Consider the following 6,441-nt stretch of genomic DNA (forward strand, 5'->3'; position numbering starts at 1 on the left):
AACAAGACAGGTGCTCCTAAGGAAGTAAGAATTATTCCTATGGAACATTTCTGAAACACTTTGGAAAGGCAAAATGTATTGACCTTTCTCACAAAGCTATTTACGGGATCCCAGGTAACATTGTAAAGATATTTATACCCCAGCACATCCATTAAAAGTGCTGAGCTAGCTCTTGGTGCCAATTTTGGCCCTAACATAGCTTTATATCTTCAGAGGTATATTTAGAGGATATAATTTCTACATTTAACTATATGCACATTCCCAATTAGTAGCTAAATGTATATTTTAGGTGGGTTTTTTTTTCTTCCCCAAATTAGTCTCTGTGTAATACGTGGATAAGGTCTTTTCAGAATGCCTCCCTCTCCTTTGCTATTCATTCATTTTTTCCTCAGGGAAGCCTGTTTTGAAACCCCCAACTAGGTCAGCACCCCAATGATACACTCTGATAAAACTGGGCACCTCTTCTTAGCACTTGACATAGATGTCATTGACTTCTATCTTATTGTATTTGATTAATACTGTTTTTCCGCTAATCTATAACCTCCAAAAGGCAGGGATCATGTTAGTTTTGCTTGTTATTTTACCTTTCAGGGCCTAGAATAGTATCCAGCACACAGTAGGTATTCATTAAAGAATTGTAGAATTAATGTATAAAATAAAGAAGGATAAAAGAAATTAACATTAAAACTAGGCCTTTGGAGATACGTTCGGTAGATTACTCCTTTCTGCCCGTGGACACCGCCAAGTGAGCATCGTTGATGTCTCCCCTCACTCCACTGCCGTCATGTCTAAGTCAGAGTCACCCAAAGAGCTGCGGAAGCTCTTCATCAGAGGTTTGAGCTTTGAAACAACCGATGAGAGCCTGAGGAGTCACTGTGAGCAGTGGGGAGCGCTCACAGATTGTGTGGTGATGAAGGATCCAAACACCAGGCGCTCCAGAGGCTTCGGGGTTGTCACGTATGCCACTGTGGAGGAGATGGATGCAGCCATGAAGGCAAAGCCACACGAGGTGGATGGAAGAGTTGTGGAACCAAAGAGGGCAGTCTCAAGAGAAGATTCTCAAAGACCCGGTGCCCACTTAACTGTGAAAAAGATTTTTGTTCGTGGCATTAAAGAAGACACTGAAGAACATCATCTAAGAGATTATTTTGAACAGTATGGGAAAATTGAAGTGATTGAAATCATGACTGATCGAGGCAGTGGCAAAAAGAGAGGCTTTGCTTTCGTAACCTTTGATGACCATAACTCTGTAGACAAGATTGTCATTCAGAAATACCACACCGTGAATGGCCACAACTGTGAAGTAAGGAAAGCCCTATCTAAGCAAGAGATGGCTAGTGCCTCATCCAGCCAAAGAGGTTGAAGTGGTTCTGGAAACTTTGGTGGTGGTCGTGGAGGTGGTTTTGGTGGGAATGGCAGCTTTGGTCATGGAGGAAACTTCAGCAGTCAAGGTGGCTTTGGTGGCAGCCGTGGTAGCGGTGGATATGGTGGCAGTGGGGATGGCTATAATGGATTTGGTAATGATGGAAGCAATTTTGGAGGTGGTGGAAGCTACAATGATTTTGGCAGTTACAACAATCAATCTTCAAATTTTGGACCCATGAAAGGAGGAAACTTTGGAGGCAGAAGTTCTGGCCCCTATGGTGGTGGAGGCCAATACTTTGCCAAACCCCAAAACCGAGGTGGCTATGGTGGTTCCAGCAGCAGTAGCTATGGCAGTGGCAGAAGGTTTTGATTACTGCCAGGAAACAAAGCTTAGCAGGAGAGGGGAGCCAGAGAAGTGACAGGGAAGCTACAGGTTACAACAGATTTGTGAACTCAGCCAAGCACAGTGGTGGCAGGGCCTAGCTGCTACAAAGAAGACATGTTTTAGACAATACTCATGTGTATGGGCAAAAAGACTTGAGGGCTGTATTTGTGACTAATTGTATAACAGGTTATTTGTTTCTGTTCTGTGGAAAGTGTAAAGCATTCCAACAAAGGGTTTTAATGTAGTTTTTTTTTCTTTTTTTTTTGCACCCATGCTGTTGATTGCTAACTGTAATAGTCTGATCATGACACTGAATAAATGTGTCTTTTTTTAAAACAAACAAACAAAAAAAAAAAACTAGGTCTTTGACTAAGTAGAGCCTTCCCTTCACTAATAGAAAATTCAGACAGGACCTCCAAGTCTGATGAAGGCATTCCTTAACAAGGCCCAGCAGAGAGTACTAGCACTTTCAATGGCAGAGCAAGGAGGAAATTGAATAATTATTTAAATTTAAAATACACTTCACTGTCATGTCTTTGCATATTATGTTCTGCCTGGAGGTCTGCATTGTGAGATTTTCATAATGAAAAAGGAGGAAATAGGTGTAATAGAATACGCAGTGGCACAGAGACATGAACTCTTCACATCTGGCAGGTTGTGGAAGGAGTCTACGGTGAGTATAGCGGTGGGGGATAAATCTATAAGTTACACCTGAAATCAAGTTGGAGAGAGCCTTGAAGGCCACAAATCTGATTTTAATCAGAACATGCTGGGGCAGGGCAAGGTTGCAGGGGGGCAGTGGCGCTGAGGATTATGAATGCAAAATTTATACCAGTTACAGCTAGGTTTTAGAAAGCTGATTCTCAAAACAAAGTAGGGAATTGCTAAGAATCACAGAGAGGAAAATCTGTTAGGAAATTACTGATATAGTTTACATCAGAGTCATTTAGGGTTTGAAATAAGGTAGTGGCCACGACAAAGAAAGAGAAAGAGCTTATATTATTCTTCTGAATGGTGGGTCATTAACTGTGATGCTGATTAAGGAGACAGAAGAGGTCTAGAGAGTGGGTAATGAGTTCAGTCTCATTACTCAGGGTTGTCCGTGTGAAAGATGCCTAGCAAGCAGCCAGAAACCACAGCTGGAGTCCTGAAGGGGGTTTGCCCAGGAGATGAAGATTGAGAAGGTGTAGATATGGAGGAGACGGTCAAGGAAGGTAGTCCAGAAAGCAAGAAAAATAAAACTTAGGAGAGTATACTGAAGAAAACCTACATTTAGAAGTGAGAGGAAGAAGAGAAGGACATAACGTGCTTGTGAGAGAAACAGGAGTAACTGACACAGAAGTTAGACAGAGGGGTGTTTCAAGAAGCCAGTCTCTGTAAATGCTGCACAAAGGCAGAGAAAGGGATGAGTAATGACTTCAGGTTTGTGATCAGAAATGTGATGCAGGCTGATTAATGACTCCCAGAGAGTCCAGGTGTGATTATGTTAAGGATCTGGGGGTGAGAAGATTCTCCTGGATCATTGGGGTGGGCCCTAAATGCAATCACAAGTATCTCTAGAGAAGGGAGGTGGAAGGAGAGTTGGCACAGAAAGTGACACAATAACCTCAGCAGAAGATGCTACGATGTGGGCTTTGAAGATGCAAGAAGGAGTGAGATGGCCACTAGGAGCTGAAAAAGGCAAGGAAATGGATTCTTCCCTGGATTCTCAGAGGGAGTGCGGTCCTGCCAACCCCTTGGTTTTAGCCCAGTTAACCTGATTTGAACGCCAGCCTCAAGAATTATAAGAGAATAAATTTACGTTGTTTTAAATCACCAAGTTTGTGGTTATTTGTTATAGCAGCCATAGGAAACTAATATAGAAGTGAGGGTAAAAACAATTTTTAAAGGCATGAAAAGTGAGTAAAACATAAAGTGAAGGTAGACAGTATATATCATGATCTCAAAAAGGTTGTCAGTTAAACAAATGAGTGTTGAGACAACCTGAAGAGAAAACAGTTTCAAAAGAATTTGTGTGTGTGTGTACATATCTCCCAATATCCCCAAAATATAGGCTTAGAAGAAAGAATCAATGGAAAGTAGACAAAGAAGATGCAAGAGCAATGAGAAGATGGTTGATGGTCAAGGCCTTGTGGGAAGGGTGAAGAAACGGTAAGGGGCTAGACTTGGGGAAAAGCAGGAGGCCCTCATGGATTAGGAATATAAAACACCTGCACATCATTTACCTTAGCGCTCATAAATATATGTTCAAGGATTATAAATTGCTCTTAATGTTAGCCCAACCAAAACATAAATAAATAGGTTAGGTCTGCTACATTACAAGATAGAAATCATCTCATTGATTTAAAAATAATTCATATTTTGGGTTGTCCATATTACTATTTATCCTCCCCAGTGTTGGTATTATAGACTTAAACCCACTTCCAAGTGAGTAAAGGATAATACAATCCATAAAAATATTAATATTAGTTAAAATAAAATGTGTTACGATTATATTTTTTGAATTCTAAGAGCTTCAAGACTTAGAATTCATAATCAGTCATGTCTCAGAAGTGTTTTCTGTTCAAAACAATTATTTAAATCATCACTCTGAGTATTAAAAGGTATATCACTACAATTTTTAAGAGCCAGACATGATTAAGACTCCAAGAGTTGCGTCCTCAGGGGAGAACTCTGGCCCAGCAATTTGCAAACTTACAAATTCAGAAGAACCTATCTCTTCAGCCTTACCTTCTCCTAAGGTTTCAGACCATTCCTAACAAGTTCTTTATTAGAAAATTCATTTCTTCATATTAAAAAAATCAGAAGAGTTATTGAGTTATGTTGTAAAAGGATTAATGCTACCGAGAAGTTGATGAGTTAAACTCTCTATCCCATACCCGTAACTCACTGTTCAGTGATTGAGGGGGCTGTGTTACAAATGGCCTCTGGTGACCCATGCCTGGGAGCCTGAGAACATAAGACAGGGCTAAACATAGGAGAAACGAGGATTTCCCTATTTCTAATGGCGAGGCTGTTAAGATGACAGGGAAAATGGGTATACACTGTGGCTTTCTGGAGAGCAGTTGCCCAAAGACAATTTGGCTGATGTCTTTCCCCACGGAGAAGGCTTGGGAGCCAGGGAATTGAGGGGACACTGTCCTCTGCATGTCTTTTAGACAGGTAGGTGGCTCCTCTTAGCTGTCACCTGCCAGAGTAGATGGACAAAGGGAATAACCCAGTCTGGGAAACAGGAAGACCATGACACTCGTGGGTTGTCTTCTAAGTCCATTATAAACCTGAGAAAGGGAGACAGCTGGCAGAACCCAGGTGCCTATATACCATGAACAGAATTTTTTTTCTTTTCTAATAAATAAGAAGAGTCCTTAGCATCTCTAGAAAGATCCACATCAGGAGGAGCATTTATTATGGTGGAAAATGAACCCCAGTGCAACCTGGAAAGGAAGGCATCTATGAACGGCAGTAGACCAAGTGGTGTACAGGTGATGCTGCAGGGGGAACCCACAGCTGATCTAACCAAGGCCCTGCCTTCAGCAACGTTAGAGAGATAAGCACCCAGGAAGAGCAGCAGAGATGGTGAAAACGATGGGTAACTCGGTACCACTCTGAGTAAGTAATGAAGATCATGAACGCTGCCCAGGTCCTAAAGAGGAGGCTCCTTGGTTGTACTCATATGTGCAGGGCTAAGGCCAAAGGAGCAAGAGGCCTAGAATATTCTACATAAAGACCTACCAGATCATATTTGCCTTGAGCTGGCAATGCCAGCCACTTAAAAAGAACTCTTTTCATGAGGTAAGGATGTAAGTTGATAAATTAACTAAAGGGCAGGAGCAATGGTACTTCCTTTTTATCCTCTCCTCCTCACTTCCATTCTCCTAAATTTATGATTTTCTTTCATTTACTCATTTTTACAACAAATATCTGTTGAACATCTACCATATGCCTCACACTGTGCAAGCACTGAGGAGACAATGCCCGTACCTTGAGGAAGCATATAGCCTAGCAGGCGTTAAGCAAATAAATATAGACTTTCAAATGGAACATAGACTTTCAAATGTTCTAGTTACTACCTATAGGGGAAAATGCAAAAACAAACAGGAAGATATAATTTAGCTTGGGGGGTTAGAAAAGGCAAAGAAATTTTATTTAAGCTAAAGCACAGGAAGGAATTAGTGAAGTAAAGAGAAGGAAAGGGCTTTCCAAACACTGTGAACAGCCTGTGCAAAGGGCCTGAGAATGGAAAGAGCCTGGCATGTTCAAGGACTTGAAAGATGACCAGTGAGTCTGGACCACAGTCATCAAGGACAGGAGTGTCATGAGGCCAGACTGGAAGGGTGTGCATGGGTGTCTCAAGGTAACAGTGATGGACGCAGACACAACATCAGACCCAAGTGAAGCACCTCCTTTGAGAAGGTAACCTTGAGGCCTTCTCAGGGGGTCTTTATTCTCCTACTCAATTGTTCTGGCTATTTGCTGGTCTCCAGCCTGGTGCAGTCAGACCAGGTCAACAACCCATCATCCAACATGATGCCAGATGACTGGACTGAGTCAAGGTTATGGAGCAGGGAAGACTGGGGAAGTATCAGGTCTGGGAGAAGAACACAAGTTCAGTTTTGACACATTATTTTGAGATGACTCTAATGCGAGACATCCAAGTTGAAAGTTTAAGTTAGCATTTGATTTTAAAGCTC

General features: G+C 41.7%; 1 pseudogene; it reads left to right on the forward strand.

The window, feature by feature from the left end:
* Positions 1 to 784: 784 nt before the first annotated feature.
* Positions 785 to 1,899, forward strand: LOC116738942 (annotated as a pseudogene).
* The last annotated feature ends 4,542 nt before the right edge of the window (positions 1,900 to 6,441 follow it).

This window comes from Phocoena sinus, chromosome 14 (genome assembly GCF_008692025.1).
Source record: "Phocoena sinus isolate mPhoSin1 chromosome 14, mPhoSin1.pri, whole genome shotgun sequence".
Lineage (NCBI taxonomy): Eukaryota > Metazoa > Chordata > Mammalia > Artiodactyla > Phocoenidae > Phocoena > Phocoena sinus.